Here is a 17,597-nt window from a genome sequence, read left to right on the forward strand (position 1 = left end):
GGACCCACCGTATTGTAGCGTGAAAGGTGCTGCTTCAATGCAAATTCTTCCACACTCTCAGGCGGCAAAGACCAGCATTGACTGACTGGTTGTGTTAATTTAGCTGCCTTTCAGTCCTACTTGATCCACCGTCTTCTGGACCTCAATGGCAAATGAGTTAAAACCCGCTGAAGTGCAAGCGCAAGAATGTGTCATTCAGCCTCGAAGCAACGCATCATTAACAAATGTCAAGCCACAAACAACAAGCTGTGGTTAAACAAACAGGAGCGAAAGGATCTACAGTTTACCTCACTGTCGGGGCTCTGCTGTCACCCATTGATAACCTTTTGCATTGAGTGGTTTCAGGGGAGAGTCACTTTAACACAGTGGGTGATCCACATCAACAGGAAGCAAACAAGCTGAAGATTTGGAGCAGGAAACCTGTGTCGGTTAAACCACAAATAGGTCTTGTAAAGGATGTTTCTACTGTAGAGGGAGGGACTTGTGCACTCACTCAATCAGTCATTCTGCCCTCTGATGAAGCTGCATGGAGTTTACTCAGGGGATTGCCCATGCCCTTAGCAGCTGGTTGACTCAGACCAAGAGGGCAACCAGGTCACAGCACAGGCAGACACGCATTTGACTCCAGGTCTGAGGTGTTGCACTGCAAGGGGCTGTGATTTACAAGCTGGTTCTGACAAGGTGGCAACCTGTGCAGCAAGCCTTTTCCTTTCTGGGAGACACCCTGAAAACTGACTTTCTGCTCATGTTACAGCCTAAATATACTCATTTACAAGGGCACATTTCCTCTTATTAACCCAAAACAGGATCTCTCATGATGCTTAACTGGTTCCAGTAAATAATAATCTAAAAAGAAATCACTTTATTAATACCTCTCGGGGAAATGTGTTTTGTTTGACATTGCGTTGTGTTATTTTTTAATTACACACACACACACACACACACACACACACACATGCACCAGGGGCCAAAATACACTCATTGTTATATACTATTGATCAGTATTGCTAATGCATATCATTTAAGTAGTATTTAAATGATGTAGTCTGTCAAGGTGAACCTTATTTTAACTTTATTATGTTGCAATGATGAGCCGTTTTGTGGGGACCTGTGTTTCGGTTTAACAAGTGGCTTGCTCTTGTCCTATTTTAGCGTAACAACAAGCAGTGTTCAAAACGCGACTGAGCGTTAGTAGCCTTCATGACACGTTTGCACAAACAACACTTCAGAGATGTAACAGATCAGTATATTGTGAGACCATAATAAAAAACAACAAAGAGGCATGAATAAGGTCAGCTTCGTATTCTCTTCCTGTTTTCAACATCTAACATTCTAACTACAACAACCACAGACTCATTTGGCTGAAAGTCCCCAGTTAACATGGTCTCTCGTTGAACCAAAACACCGGACTCTGTTGTTTACCCCTCCACTTTAAACTGCATTTTAAATGTCAATATTGGCATCAGTCAGTTATTTAACCGTGGGACGCCAAACTCGTTATTGGGATTAATATTCGATTAATTGTGTAGCCCTACTGGACGCTGCCAGAAGGCCTCAACCTTGGTACATGGGTGTGCATAGTCTGCCAGGTGAGCTTTCAGGGCGCCCTAAGAAATGGAGATGCTTGCATTTTCTTTTCACTGACTTTTGTTTGTCTTTTTGTTCTTTTTGTCTTGTGTATTATTTCTGAAAATATTTGCGAGTCATAATTCTTCCAGCAAGTATGCTGTCATTTCTTGTAGTCGTTGGTGTTTGTTGGTGAGTCATGTGTCTTGCACGAGGGCTCTGAAGAGACATTCATGCTATGATTGATGTCGGCCTCAGACAAGTAGCAATTATAAGTGAGAGGTCAGATGGCTGCTTCATGCTACATGACGCGCTGCCTTGAGTGTTGACAGACCAGAAGCATGGGTGTATCACATGTGATGAGAGCGGTGGAGAGACAAGCTCTGTTTCCAACGCAGATTTTTGTGGAGCCATGCAGGAGGTGAGTGACAGTGCTATGATGTGATTGGTCTTACCACTTCCTATTGTTCCCCTGTCACTGATAACCCCAGTCACCCGGGCCAAAGGAAGGAAGGCCATCGCTCAGTTTGAGGTGGTGGGTTCGTCAGCTCTTTGTCCTCAGATAACTTATTAACCCACAGAGTCCGCCAAGAGAAGAATGATTTCTCACATGGCTCGCCGTATGGTTAACCCAAAGTAAACAGCTTTTTAGGAGTCAGTCTGCAGAGGAACAGAGATGGGGACAACAAGGAAGGAAGGGTTTTATTTGGTGACCAAGAAAAATGAACACAAAGGTGCCAGATGAAACAAACCACAGCTTAACATTTAATTCAATCCACCAAAAACAAGCCCACGGTAGCTATTAACACAGACACAAACACTAAGAGGTTTGAAGCGACATAGATGACATTTATATGAACCCTATGGGGAAATTGACTGTGTCAGAGTTCTATGGAATAATCACATTTAGGAAAATGGAAACACAGTTTTGATTTTCAAAAAATTAACAGTGAATAATACTTAATAACCGTGAAGATGTCATCCCAGGAGGAAGGTTAATCAACAGCTGATAGGGACTGATGCATTTTGGACTCCAATTCAATGTACATACAGATCCTGTTGTTCAAAGCAGGTTTAGTGAACAGTGTTGGCTGTATTTTACTAATTAACCCAGCCAACGAGGCCTGCAGGGCTGTATGTGTTCAGGACAGACAGAGACCAGAGACAGACCAGAGTCAGCCAGGGTCACCCCACACCCCGGGCACATAGCTGATGTCACGCGTCTGCTGCCTTAATGGCGCACTGTTCAGCCTTGCCAATGTGTACGTCTCACTTGGCTTACTTTACAATCGCTTCAGCTGTTTCACTTCAAGGGAAGAAGTGGTGAAAATTGGCTAAATTGTTTTATGTGAAAGGAGTCAGACTGCCTTTAGGCTGGAAAGTGAAAGAAGAATTCAGCTTGCTCTCCAGAGGGCTGAGAATACCTTGACACCAGCTAATGTGTAATGGTGTGCTTGTATGCACAATGGTGAGGGGGGAGGAAGCAATGGAGATGGAACCAATGGACTTAAGTAATGTTTTTGTAAATGTAGTGTAATGTGACTCTGCACACTATGAAAGAGTCTTTTGTGCTACGATAAGTTTTTGTATACCTTGAAGCTCTGTTTATGCTTAGTTTCCCATCAAAAACACTAGTAGAAGTAGAATATTATAGACCTACACACTGCATGCTGATTTTAAGTTACATATTGTTATTTAATGTACAGACATTTCATCCCTGAGCATGGACCGGGAAGTCTACCATGAAAATGAACAAGTTTTATCATGTTGTCAGTTATATGTAAGCTATTTCTGTGATAAATACAGCAGAAGCATAACATTATAAAGGATTAAGTGGATTTCGTTATACGCTTAAACAGTAGAGAAGGGTAGGTTAAAGAAGAACACAGAATGGTCTGCCAGTAGGCTACTGCAAGTGCTGTGCTCATGTGAAATGTAAAACAAACATAAAAACACCTTTACTTCTGTTTGATGCTACCATCTAATTTTACTCAATGAATTTTATTTAAATATCTTACTAGTTACTTTGAAGACTAAAAGCAACAGTAGCAGCCTGTGCTTTTCTGCTCATTAATTAGCAGAGCTAATCAAGCAAATGATTGAAAACACATGTGTCAACACGAATGAGCTGTGCCTTTATGAGTTCCGTTGTAAAAAATTATGCGTTTATAAATATGAAGAAATAGTATATAACGTATCAGGGTGGAGTCGTTAAAATTTCGTCTACTTGACCGGGTGCAAAATCGTTTTTAATCAGTATGGTATATTCCTCACTGGTGGGGGCATTCAGCTGTTGGTGAGTACTTGAGCCTATTTGTGATATTTGCTGCCGATTCTTCTGTGGCTACATTTTATAAATAACAGCAAATTGACTCTTTATTGAGAGTATGCGGGTTGTAAAACTTCTTTGACTAAATCATAATACCTCGAAAATGTCATTACACTTAACACACCCTTTTCGGTGGAGCTTCATGTAATTGACTGTGTGGTCTTAGACGTTAGTTGGTGGTGACCGCCATCTTGTGGTTAAAAGCAGATCCTGCTCTCTTGCTTAAAAGTCATTGAGGGCGCCCAACACCCAGTAAGGACACAGTTAATCTAAATCGTGATATTATTTAATACATAATAAATGTATCTGCTTTATAAGCTTCTCTTGGTCAAATTAAACCTATCGTAGTGTAATAAAAGTTGTCACTTTTCCAACACTTGAAATGAAACTTCTATTGTTTAAGACTGGGTTGTAAATAACAGGGCATGTATTGTTTTTCAGACTGGGTTGTAGGTCTACTTAACGAGGCTTTTGCCAGTTATATATATATATTAAAAAAAAGACCAAACCAGGTCGCAGTCACAGTACGGTAGCCTGGAGGTACAGTCGACTGAAATTTGACTTGTAGGAGTTTGACATGACCCCCAAACGGCGCGAGCACTGATACTGCTGTGTTGTCGGTGACATTTGAGGTGAGCACAATGATGTTTTGTTAGTGCGCCTGATCAAATCTCACCATTGTCAGACGCATAATCCTCCTGAGTACCTTCAGGCTCTCACAGCTTCACACTGGGGCGACGATGCACCAGTTAGCGACAGTTACGGATAATTTAAATGTTGTATTGTGACTAGTGTAGTTCCTGGTATTTTCCAACGGTCGATAACCAAATTAAATTGATGTTTTGCACAGCTGTGAACGCAAAGTGTACCTGGGAGAAAAGTGGAGTAGAAGGTCACTAAGTACATTTACTTTAGTACAATTTTGAGGTGCATCAGTTTCTCTATTTGATTTTACTTTATTCTTCAAAACCACTACATTTTAGTTTTTATTCCACTTAATTTATAGGCTATTACAACATTCGTTACAAGTTAATTAGCCTGCTAATTTAGATAAGTAATAAAAAAAAGTAAAGTTAAAGTATTTTAATGAATTTGCCTTGCCAATACATTTTAAATTACCCCCTCCTTTTCAAGATGCAACTTTTGTGATGCATAGTTTACCATAATACAGTGATACAATTTGTTTTAGTGAATTTAGTCATTTTGCATATTTTCTTTTTCTTTTTCCTCATGGTTGGCCTAGGTAAGGTACATTTATAACGTAACAACTTATGTAGGTTAGTTTTGAATGCAAGACTGTTATTTGTTAGAGATTATTGATACACTGCTGATTTCACCTAAATAAAGATCTGAACACTTATGTCACTCCTGCAGTCAAGCTTAAAGAGATGTGGTTTTGTTATTACTATAAAAATATTAACTATTATTACTTCTAATAACCATAATTCAATTACAATGGTGTGGATTACATTTGAAGAGACATAAGGAGCTTGTACACATAATAAACACAGAATAAACGCAGTTGTTGGAGCATCATGGTACAGAAGGCTGATATACAGGAACTCGTCTATTAAAGAAGGCAATTTGTGAGCATCATTTCCATTTTTCCATCATTTCCATCCTAGAGTGATTACAATTATTTTTTTTAAATGCTGTCTAGTTTCTAATGTTTCATGCTTTTTCACCAAATCTCTTTGTAATAGAAGCACTCTTTCCTAACTCAGCAGTGAACCCCATTGTGAGGCGTCTACATCAACCTGTGTGGCATTCGTAAACGGCCTTTTGCTCTGAAACCTTCCCCCAATGATTCAAAGTAGGAATCTTTGTCTACTGTGTTTTGTTTTTCGACCCTTTACTTTGCAATAATTAAGACTTTGCACCCCTGTTTGACAAATTAGATGCCACCAAACAAGGATGCTTGGTAACGGGACCAAACACAAACTCCCCTCTGTTTAAACACCATGTCACTGAGCTGCTGCTCAATGTGTCTGTTTACTGGGCTTTGTTTAATTGACGCTGAATTGCTGGGGCAGACATTGTGAACAATTAGAGTGAAATTCTGTCGCATTAGCCACTGTGAAACACCCAAACAGATTCCAATCTTAAGTCCAAGAACTGAGTCATAAGAGCCTAATCCTGTTGAGGGAAACAGAATCCCACCCGTGTCAAAACGGCCCGCTGCCCCAGGTGCAGTAGCCACACAGGCCCTGGCTTGTCTCCCTTTATCACAGCTGATGAATTGAGAGTGCCCTCTTGGGCACACAGCCCAGGCTGTGGTTTGGCTAATTAGAGGGTCTGTTTTCTCATAAATATCTATAGTGATGAAAATGAGGTAAATAAAGGCTGCAGTTACAGCCTGTGAAAGTGCAGGATGCAAATTCTGAATGTAGAGTGAAACTGTGAGGGAAAATGTGGCTGATGTGTTTCTTTTTAAATGCAATAATTTCCCAACTTACAACTTTTAAGTTCTGTGAAACTTGTAGCTTAATCTGCTAAAAGATCGAGACCTTTATTGCAAAGATTCTACGAAATTCACTTTTAGTTGAGTTTATTCACAAAACAGCACAGTTAGCAAGCAGCAAAATATTAAACATGAACCGTTTTGGTTGTAAATAACCATTGGGACCATCATCGTTAATCAATACATTCAACTGCAATTAAGGCACATTAGGCATCTGTTAAGTACAGTTTAACGGGTTTTAATGAGATCAGGACTGATTGCTTATCTTGCTATCTTTTAGTGTCAGTGACATTTTGAAAGCATGGATGGTCCCGTAATCACATTGTCCTTACTAAGTCTTACTGATAGCTGTAAACAATGGCTCAAGCCCTCATCACAGCCCTCAAGACGTCCTCCCTAATGGTGGATTTCACGTTTCACACAAAAAATAAGCCCTGACATCTGTGCCAAAATTTCAGCTATCCAAAGTGTCTAAATGCTCACCAGTATGATACATGCATCTGTTGTATTCAAAGTTCAATTGTTCTAAAGAAAAGTAAATGTAAATATAAGGAAGAGAGATCGACTTAAGATATATTATTATATTATCACTAAAAGCGGTAGGTCTGTACTACCAACCCTGTGTGCACAACTTGGGCTCCTACTCAAAAATAAAGCCTTGAGTACTGGACACATTTTGGTTTTACTGACTAATGTTAAACTTTCTTCCAGCCCTCTTGCAACGTTCTGTTGTTGTTTGTTATCATCACGTGATAAATTAAAAGAAATCAGTTGCCACTACACTGTTGCAGTGAAATGTGCTAACCCTATCTGTGTTTTGGAGCAGGGAAGAGGAATTTATTTATTTTAAAACCAGCTAGTTTTCTTTCACGGCTAAGTATCAGATTGGTGCATACACTGCTATATTTGCCTGATCCAACATTTTTTGAGGTGTCAGAGGCTTTTCCAATACTAGTGTCTCTATCAGAACAACTCTGACACATATTACAAAAAGGGCTAAACTCTGAACTGCTGAAAATGTCTTGGCCTGCTAGATTCTGAAAATTCTTTCTCTCTCTTTTATCTGTTGTTATTTTTGTTGCTCTCCCTCATTCCCACTCTTTCGGCTCATGCAGTCTCAGCAGATGGCTGCTCACCAATGATTCTGGTTTTGCTCGAGGTTTCTGTCTGTTAACACAACGTTTTTCCTTGTGTGTGTGTTGCCAAGTGCTTGCTCATTGTGGATTAATGTTTGGCCTCTCTAATAGTATAATAAAGAGTACGTTCTAGACCTGCTTTTTATGCAGTCATGATGTAACTTTTGTTCAATTAGGTGCTTCGTAATGAAAAATTGATTGACATTAGATTTATCAAAAATGCATTTTTGCTGAGCAACTCTTGCATTACACTGAGTTTCCACATCACACTTGTCAAAGTTGCATTAAACTACACCTGGCTTTTAAACCAGTTGTGTTGTCACAGAGCCATGCTTCTATGTACCAATCATAATCATTTTGTTTTTTTGGGTTGAACACTTTAACCTTGTCCATTCAGTTGATGATTGTGAAATCTCTCTAGGGAAATCAGTCTGCACACTGAAGTTCGATTTATAAAGCCATTAGTCACACATTGTAATAGTTCCAATCTGTTTTGAAAGTATGCGTTGTCAGTAAGAAAACGTTTTTGTTTTGATCAAAGAGGTAATTATTATTTTCTTGTCCGTATTTCTGTCATTCAAGTTTAGGTGAGTGATGCAGCTCCATTCTCATCCAGTGACTGTTTTGGCTCTTCTGCAGAGTTTGGAAGTATGTAATTGGAAAGATTTAGATCCAGTCACCCCATGACATCACACCAGAGAAGTCTCAGCTGACCGACACACCTCACATAACTGCTGCTGGCCTGACCGGTGTTGGAAACAGCAGCAGCTGCCAAGGACGCTGCCGGAGGTACTGCTTGATTTTCTGCTCTTTAGCACTTATTATTAAGGATTCGATAAATAATTTATTATAAGACAGGCGTAAACAAAAAACTAAATATCTCATTTTCTCTTCTCCTGCATCTTAATGCACTTAATCTAAAATTAGAATAGTAAACTTTAAAGCACTGTGTAAGCAGCAAAGCAGTTTGCTAGTGGAGAGTCTATTTAAAGTTGTGAAACTTTATGCCTCTGTTGGAGATGGCTGCTGTAGGAACATTGCGTGTATTACGTGATCAGAAGTACCGCTCTATATTTATCAAATCATGGGGCTTGCTGTGCTGCGTGCTTGTGCAAAAGAACGCCCACCAAATGACATACATCATGAGACTCCAGGCTTCCAAGACCTTCACCTCCTATGGACCAGGATCACAGCTGACAGCCCAGGTAAAAAGCCTGCATGGATGTTTGAGGGTGTTTCAGGATGTAAGCAGATAGCAAGAAATACAGAGAAAATGAATACTTCAGATGTTCACCTAAAAAAATGTATTTATCTGTACATAATTTGAGCTTACTCGCTAGTTTCCATTGCTGTTCTGAAGAGATATATTTGTCATATTATAGATTATGTGATATTTAATTGTTACAAATATAAAATCATTATTTGATTAATTTACAAATATATGTTTTATTTATTGTATGCATGTTTTTATACTTATATACATTTTATGGAAAAAATTGCGCTTGTATACAATTAGCATGGAAGTGTTTTTTTTTAATTGCATAAATAACTGTATTCGTCTGTTCATTTAGTTATCTTGTGCCAGCTCAGGGTTTGGTGTTCAGGCTTGCTGTATGTTTGTTTAGCATTTGCTCAGAAAAGATATTTAATTTCATAATGCTAAAATTACCTGAAAAAGATAATTTTGCCAGTGATTACTTTTGAAATATTGTCCTTTTGATTTTGCAGGTTATATTGCTCCCTCTATGTCACAATGGAGGACTTTGACTACAGCGTGGAGATCTGTGACCGTGACTGGGAATGCTTCTTTGCCGAGTGCGAGGAGTGTAACCTGCTTCCTCCTTCAATAGCAGGTTTGGATGACTCAGGGATGAGTGACATTGATGATACACGGTCCATTCTTGCTAAGAGGGTTCAGAAAGTTGACCTGAAAGGAAGCTTTTCAGAGGCTGACCGCACCATCGACGGCCCCCCACACCATGAGGGCTCTCCTGTGGAGTATTACCTCAGCAGACACGGCGTCAGTGGAATGGAGAGCGTCCTCTCAGGCAGTGAGGAGGATATACACCTGCAGTCTGTCAATATGTTCTTTGAAAGGCTGAAAAATGGCACTGAAGCTGAGAGCCTTACTGAGCCAAGCCAAGTTAGAGACGGAGAAAAAAACATGGAGGAGGAAAAGTGTAGTGATGGGCAACAAGCCAGCTGCAGTATTCTGCCAAAAAACTGCCCCAAGTTAAACTCTCCGTCTGCCAGGGGTGAAACAGCAGTTGGCAAAGAGACTGCAGAGCCTGTCAACACCACCAGCAACATAATGAAAACAATGAAAAAGTCTGGTTCCACTATTTCCCCTGAACCTGCAGCCAGTAACTCAGTGCACAAGACAAAAAAATCAGCTCACGCCGAAACAAAGTTCTTCATCAGAGAAGAAGCTGGTACAATAACCAGAGTAAATGAGGCAACACACAGGAACCTGTCTCATGCCCCACCGGACAAGGTTACCTGCTCAGGAACACCTCATATTAACAAAGGGAATAAGGCAGGAATGTGCTCAACTCAAGATGATGCTAAGAAGGAACAATTGCTGACAGGCCACTTAACTCTCAGTAAACCGTGCAGCGCTGATTCATGGAGCAATCTAGAAATGTTGACCAATGTTAAAGGGAAGAAAGACCAAAACTCAACTGTATCACAATCAGACGCTACAAGCACAAAAACAGCTTGCCAAGAATCGTCTCCCTCTGCCTCAATGAAAAGGAAGCGAAGAAAGAAAAGACGACTCAGTATTGAGCCAGCGGAGAGTGTGCATGGACATGAGAGGCAGGTTTCAGTCAAGCAGAGTGACTCAGAGGAAGAGCAGCGTGCAAGGAGAGGAGGAACAAGTCTTTGCGTATCAGAAGAATTTAAGTTAGCTTATTTAAATCAACCACAAAATCATTTTATGCCTCTTTTAACAACAAATTCAGCCCCCAGCTGTTTCCCAGTCATGATACCTAAAGTAAATGATCTTTCTCATTACAGTCGTCCATGTGAGAGTCAGTACCAATATTTACAAGAGAGTCTAGCCAGACACACAGGCTCTATTGAAAATAATGCACCTTATGATAGGCCAGTCACCCAACTGAGTCCACCTAACAACAGTGTAATGTCAGAACAAAATCATAGTGGCAATGTGGCAGCAATTTTACAACCATGCAGTAAATTACAGGTAGAAGACTCAACAGGACCGAATAAATATTCTGGGTTACCAGTTTCAATTACTGACCTTGTATCAGGTAAATCTGCACATGCAGGGAGTCTCTGGCAGCCCGATGACTCAACTAATTCTATCATTTACTGTAATAATAATGAACACAATCCAGTGTCTTGTACAACAGAGGTCAAATCAATAACGAACAGAATTTTACCAAGTACAGAGTCAAGTGATCGTGCTGTGGAAGTCAGCCAAAATGACAAACTATCTGCTGCTAAGTCAATCCTGGCTCTAGAGGCGGGAAATTCTGTCAGAACGAACTACACACTGTGTCAAAGAGAGGCTGAGCCCCAACAACAGCTGGAAACTGACCGTCACTACACCGACGAATATAGCTCCACCCTGGGAAAGACTCAGTTTCCTCTCACTGCAATTGGTACAAGCAGTTCTGACGCTCACAACACAAAACCCAAGCCAATGAATAACAGAGCCTGTCCGTCGGTCGGGGAGCTTTCCAGTCAAGTGGACTGTGTTGGATTAACATTAGATGCCAGCAATTCATTGCCTGATAAACGGTGTCAGTCTAAAAGTCTGCCCACTTTAGATGTAGATATGACAGACAAGCAAACAGAACGTCCCCTGCTGCTTCAGACATTACCCAAATTAGTTTTTTCGTCAGAGAAAGACACAACAGCTGAGAGAGCTGAATTAGCAGCATCACAAATAGTGGCTATTCATAATGGGAACCCTGTCCCATCTGGTGAAATTAATCAAACGGGCAAAAACCAGGGAGAAACCAAATTTTCCATGTCTGAAGATCTGCTCACAAGTCCTTCAGATCTTACTCCAGTGTCATCCTGCCTTACCTTAGATACAGAGTCTCTCATGTCCCTCTCCAATGAAAATATCACAGACATGGCAGAAAGTTCTTGTTTATCTGTCAGTCAAAATAACTCTGAAGGTCAAGGAGAAAAAACATCATTGTTACTGGCAATACATGAGGAAAACAATGGAACATGTACACCCAAAAGTGAGTCTGTGTCAAAAGACATTACAGAATATAAATGTGATTTAGTGGTGGAAGATGAAGACTGTGTCACAGCATCTAAAGCAGAACGTAAGCCTGAAAAGGCACCAGGTTCAAAACATTCAGTGTTTGCGATGTCTTCTTTTTGGAACGAGATGGAGAAGCTGACCATAAACGATATTCTGGGTTTACGAATGATCAACACAACTGCTTCATCCAGCTCCCTCCCACCTCTACAGGAGTGTGAGGAGACTGACACGGTCTCTATGACCGATTCTGGCTTTTTTACTCAACTGGACGACTCCAAGCCTGAACAAACCAATGAGGACACTTTCAGTGAGATTAACCATACAGAGTCAAGTTCAGATTCTGTTATGGCAGTCAATCCGTCCTCTTCAAAAAGTGTTATGTGGGACCGTGAACCTGTCGCATTGAGTCCAGGTGATGCTATTTATCCTAAGAACATGTTGACATCTGTTTGTGACATTTCTCAACCTGGCCTCCCTGGAAGTGCTCAAATGTGCCACAGGAAGATTTCTAAGAATATAAGCGTGCACAATCTACCCGCCCTGGAATCTGAGTCTTTCAGCTACTCATTGAAAGGCCAAAGTTTACAAACTTTAGATGAAGGACAATTCGAGGAAGTTGAATTTTTCACTGATGGACACGTGTCCAAGCAAGACAAAGACATGGACTGTTCAGCTCCATCTTCCACAGACAGCTACAGAATCTCTCTCACTGATATATTTCAGTACCTCTTTGGTGGAAAGCAATTAAGTCCCAGCCAGTCAGCCACAGATTTAATAACCTCTCGCTACACTGATGGAAACTCTGTGTCTGAAACTTACGATCATTTCTTCTCAGAGTTTGATACAGAAAGCTTCTTCTACCCGCTCATCAGAACAGAAGATCAGACCAAAGACAAGCGTGGCCCCATCATTTTCTGCTCTCCCTCCGCCAACAGAAACCTACAATATCCTGAGGCGTATGAGCACTTCTTCGCATCCTCTTCTTCTGATGATTCATCTGATGAAGAAGATAGCTGCAGTCCTGTGAGGGTGGTGACCAGATTCAACCGGACCTCAAGCGCACCTAAGATTTGTACAGACATATATGACAATTTCTTCAGAGATAGCGACCTCAGACAAAATTTCTTTTGGAAGAACACACTCTCCTTCAGAAATATGAATTTTGCAGGATCTACAGTCCAAAAGCAGACACTCTCAACCCCTCTGACTCCTGCACCTTTGAGGCAAAGTGGCAGATCCCTACGAAGGACAATTCAGCCTATAAATGTTCTGGGAAATCAGGATGTAATGTTTGCTGATCCACTTATCTACCACCTGGAGGACAAGATCTCCAGACAACTAGCGCTGCAGCCTTTCAGATACGAGGACTTACAAGTGGCTGTTTCAAATCCAAGTAAGCCCAATTTCACACAAGAAACAAATTTATACATTGTTATTGATAGGTATTGGGTTGTATTGACAGCCGTGGTGAAAAATATGCAAGGCCATTGCAGGAGCTAAAATAGAAATCTCTTTAATTTGAAATGACTCTGTGACATCTGATTCAGATCCTGATCAATTCAGAAATCCTTTGTCTTCTTTATCCCTTTATTCCTTATCTCAAACAGGGCTTATTTGTGTGTTTGTTCCACAATTATAGCAGAATTCATAATTATAAGATAATTTAAGTTTAAGCATAGATGTATGTTTCGTTTACGTTAAAACAGGTGTTTGCCAAGATTTCATTCAAAGAAGTGTTATGGAATAAAGGTAAAGGGGAAACCCACGGTTAAAATGTAAACAGACTGTAGCACCGTCACTAAAATTAGAAAAAAACAAGCTTTCCCATTTCATCATTTTGAGTTTTTCAAGCTCAAATCTATCAAAGGGGAACTCAGTCAGTTTGCAAATTGCTTTAAGTATCACTGAATAATGAAAAAAGTTAAATAGCACCAAGCCTTTTTCACTACAGCTGGAGCCGTTTGAAAGCTGATAAAACATTAGAATTGAGGACTACAAGTTATAAAATGAAAAAAGATCTGGACTCTGTGAAGTTAGAAAATGTGAACTTACCAGACCTTTTGGCCCACTCAGTTTGAGTCTAGCGTTACTAGGCTACATTAGCTGCTACAAGCAGAAACTCTAATCAAACTGTCGATGGTTGAGTTGCATTGTGGGTAGTATAGGCCCCAGGTTTTGCCAAGCAGAAAGTTTAGATTAAAAAAGACATTATACAACAGTTAGTTCTGACCAAGTAATCTGATTGGACAAGAGGCATTCCATGAGTGGTGATATAGGGAACAACATCACTGGGACTTTTCAATGTGTGTATAACTCCGCCTCAACCAATACTGTTAATTAACATTACAGCAGACTGTGTATGTCTACAGTAATCAAGCTGGTACCTCTGAATCACACAGCAGACTCTTATTTCACTGGTTGATGATACATTAAAACATACAGATAAATGTACATGATAAACAGCTGATCTATGGTAACCTGTCCCGACAGAGTGCAGGAGAATGTTTGGGTTGCTTAGCAACAAAAGTCCAGTTTCAATTAAGTTGTGGAACTAGTCAAGTTGCTGGAGCAAAAAATAATCTGTTGTTGATTGATACCTTTTACCACTATTTGCCGCTTGTATAACTGTTGTATAATTGTATGATTTCTAGTTGGATAATGGTAAAATCATGTTTTATACAGTTACAAATGAAGGAAAAGCAAATGTGCATTTTTTTAGATGTTGTTGAACCACACTTTTTTTTTTTTTGCAGTGATCATGTTGATTACCACCATCAATACACAGTTCTTAGCTCAACTCTAAAATGGTGAATAACTCTTAAATATAATCGATGATTCTTAGAACAAAATCTAGTCTTGATTTTAACTTGGATCATTCTCAGGACAGTATCTTTGGGAAACCAGTGAGACTTTATATATCTACAAATACCTTTTAAAATATAATCCTTTTTAATCTAATCTCAAGATTACCTGAATTGTGTGTTATTTATAGTATAGTCTACCTCTCTTCCTGCTAAGCTGTTTGTATTTTTCTCAAATGTGGACAGTTGTAATATAGGCTCAGTCAGCTGCTGCATTCATGACCGGGACGGACTCTCTTACCTCAGCTGTCAGAGGACACTGACTGAAGTTCTGGCACGTAGTGTTCGAAGCCAAGAGGAATGGTTGTACGTGATAACTTGACTACACTCAGTGAGCGTCCTCTCTAAGCTGCCAGGAGAGTCTCTCACTTATGTTTGATTGTGAAGGGAAATTATGATATCTCAGCTTGAGGAGTCTTTCAGTAAATCCCTCTTCTTAACCTTAAGCTTTAATTAAGGTAATGACTTACAAGCGACTAATATTATTTTCAGCAGTTGCCTTTGATGGTAATCTGTAAGACTGCAGGAGTCATAATCTCAAGTGTCAGTTGCATCGAGCAGCCTTGTATGTCTGCATGATGTGCAGTGGATTTGATCGGGTCATGGTGTGACACAGCAGGAAGTCCCAACATGTTATTGGGGGCTTGTGCTCAGCTGTCCGCGTGTTAGTGCCAATTATGATACCCTTGACCTTACACCAGACACTACTCTGAATGATTATCGCATTTTGTGAGACACACTTCATGATATAAGATGATTTCTGTAATACGCTGCCATTTTCTTTAAAGGGTTGGATGCCTCCCTCCTGCCTCTCAGACACTCGGACATGTGTCTGCTCTGTATAGCGTTTGCTTCATGGGTGCTGAAGACTACAAACCCACAAGTTGGAGATGCATGGAAGGCTGGTATGTGTCAATAATAAAGTTAATGCAGAAAACCTGCAAATGTCACTTTTTAAAGGCGTTTTTAAAATTATAAAGCAGTTGCAGTTTTTTTCTATTTAAGTCTCATTTGACTGAATTTGATATTAAAATATGTAAATTTCAGCTTTGTAACAACTCTGATTGTAAATAATCTTCTGAGACTGTAAAATTTGTCTCACAGTTAATATTGAGTTAAAATAGACGGTTCAATCAATTGAAATTTACGTCAACAATATTTGATCTTTGTATCAAAAGATAAATTCAATGTTTTTCACTGTAGGCTGTTCATTTTACTTTCTCACAGTTCTGCTGGCGAATGTCAGTGCCCTGTCAGCCATACGATACCTGCGTAAGTATGTCAGGATGGAGGCGGCAGCCAGTCAGAAGAAATTGCAATACACGTCCCTGTCTGAACCGTGACGTCTCTGGCTCCCAATACGTCATGCTTCTAATGAAACACTTTTAATGATCACCTGATACGAACCAGAGCAGGACCTTAATCCTTCGAGAAATATGTCAAATGTTTTGTATAACATATTTGCACTGTAATTCCTTCATTAATCTCTCCATCGACTCAGTGTGTAAAGGGGTTTAATTTGATAGCAGCTGTTTTCACTCCATGTTAAATTATTTGGCTGACTTCATATGAAATACAAAACAACAAAAGACAAGATGAGACATGTATAATCAGAAGGAAAGGCTTAGACATTTGTAAATACTGCTTCAGTATGTACTGAAAGAAGATTAGCGGCAGGTTTACTCAGAGCTGTACAGAGTTGTGATCTTAGATGCACATGTGATAAATGGATTAACTTGAGAGACTTGAATGTGTCAGATGATGCTGTTTGGGCCTGTTTGTTTCCTTTACATTACATTCATTAGCAGATGCTTTTTATGATTTAAAAATTGACATTGATGTTAAGTGACATCTATTGTAATGTTTTCCAAAATGGCAAATTAACATTAACTTACACAAGTATCATTTTTTTGGGAGGGACTATATTTGGTGCCAGTATCAGTTTTATATTGTATAAAGGGCATTTGATTTTCACGGTAGATATTTTATAGAAGACTGTACAGTACTTTGTCATATGGGTTGCTCTGTGAGCTGTTATCTTTGAGTTTAACTGCAGTAAACAACATCTCATAATATGCCATGTCTCTTGTCATTCCCCAAGCACTCAGACCTGAACATGATGCTTTTCAAACACTAGAGGGCAGCATACGCTCAGGTAAGAACCTGTGCTATCACAGCTGAGTGAGCTGCAGATGTCAAGTTTTCTACCTTACACTACGATAACGATATCACTATTAGTTCCTTCCATTCATGCTATGTGTATTCTTATTGAACATAATTGCTAAATATTCACTAGAGATACACTCTTGTGAAAGAGTCATATTTTTTCTCCAATAGATGGCACAATTGAGCCGTAACATAGATGTCCTGTTGAGCAAAGACCGTAAAGCTGTTGCAGTTTTCTTACAGCTAAACCGCCAACCGATGACGTTAACTTCAAAGAAGAAATTATTACATTAGTGGACCTTAGTCTCAACACATAACCCATAGCCAAAACTCCCACATGATGTAAAATGGAATAAGTACACGGCATAAAATGAGGAGAAAACACATTCAAAATTACTAAAACAGCAAAAAAAGGGGGAGGAAAAAAGAAAACAAAAGGAAAAATTAAAATAGGTACATGACAAGATGTTCAGGCAATGAAGTGCTACAGTTTGTCACTTGGTTATGGGTTGATTATGGGCCTCTTTAAGGAAGTCTTTCCAGATAAGTCCATAGAGGCCTCTTTCGTCTGTGCCTTCTCCCTTCCAATATAATTTAAGAAGGGGACCCATGTTTTATAGAACACTGAAGGTTTTTCCTTGAGCCAGTAGGTCATGGACTCTTGAGGTATGAAATCTATCATACTTTTTATCCACATTGAGAGCTGTGGAGGCTTGTCAGAGATCCACTGAAGTAAAACGAAACCAATGACATTTTGATTTAATTTGGAGACAGTGCATGTCATGACTGGATAGTGCATTTAAAAATGTCATGCATGGGGTTCTACAGGAAC

At 39.8% G+C, this 17,597-nt stretch overlaps 1 long non-coding RNA gene across 1 annotated transcript; it reads left to right on the forward strand.

Annotated features, from left to right (window-relative positions):
• The first annotated feature begins 12,182 nt into the window (after window positions 1–12,182).
• LOC138590302 (uncharacterized) lies at window positions 12,183–16,674 on the forward strand. The gene is made up of 3 exons (XR_011307948.1): window positions 12,183–13,131; window positions 15,388–15,504; window positions 15,827–16,674. It is a non-coding gene; the product is annotated as an uncharacterized lncRNA (long non-coding RNA).
• The last annotated feature ends 923 nt before the right edge of the window (window positions 16,675–17,597 follow it).

The sequence above is a fragment of the Semicossyphus pulcher genome, unplaced genomic scaffold, assembly GCF_022749685.1.
Source record: "Semicossyphus pulcher isolate SPU_LCO1_2020_fin unplaced genomic scaffold, fSemPul1.0.p SCAF_13, whole genome shotgun sequence".
NCBI classification, from domain to species: domain Eukaryota; kingdom Metazoa; phylum Chordata; class Actinopteri; order Labriformes; family Labridae; genus Semicossyphus; species Semicossyphus pulcher.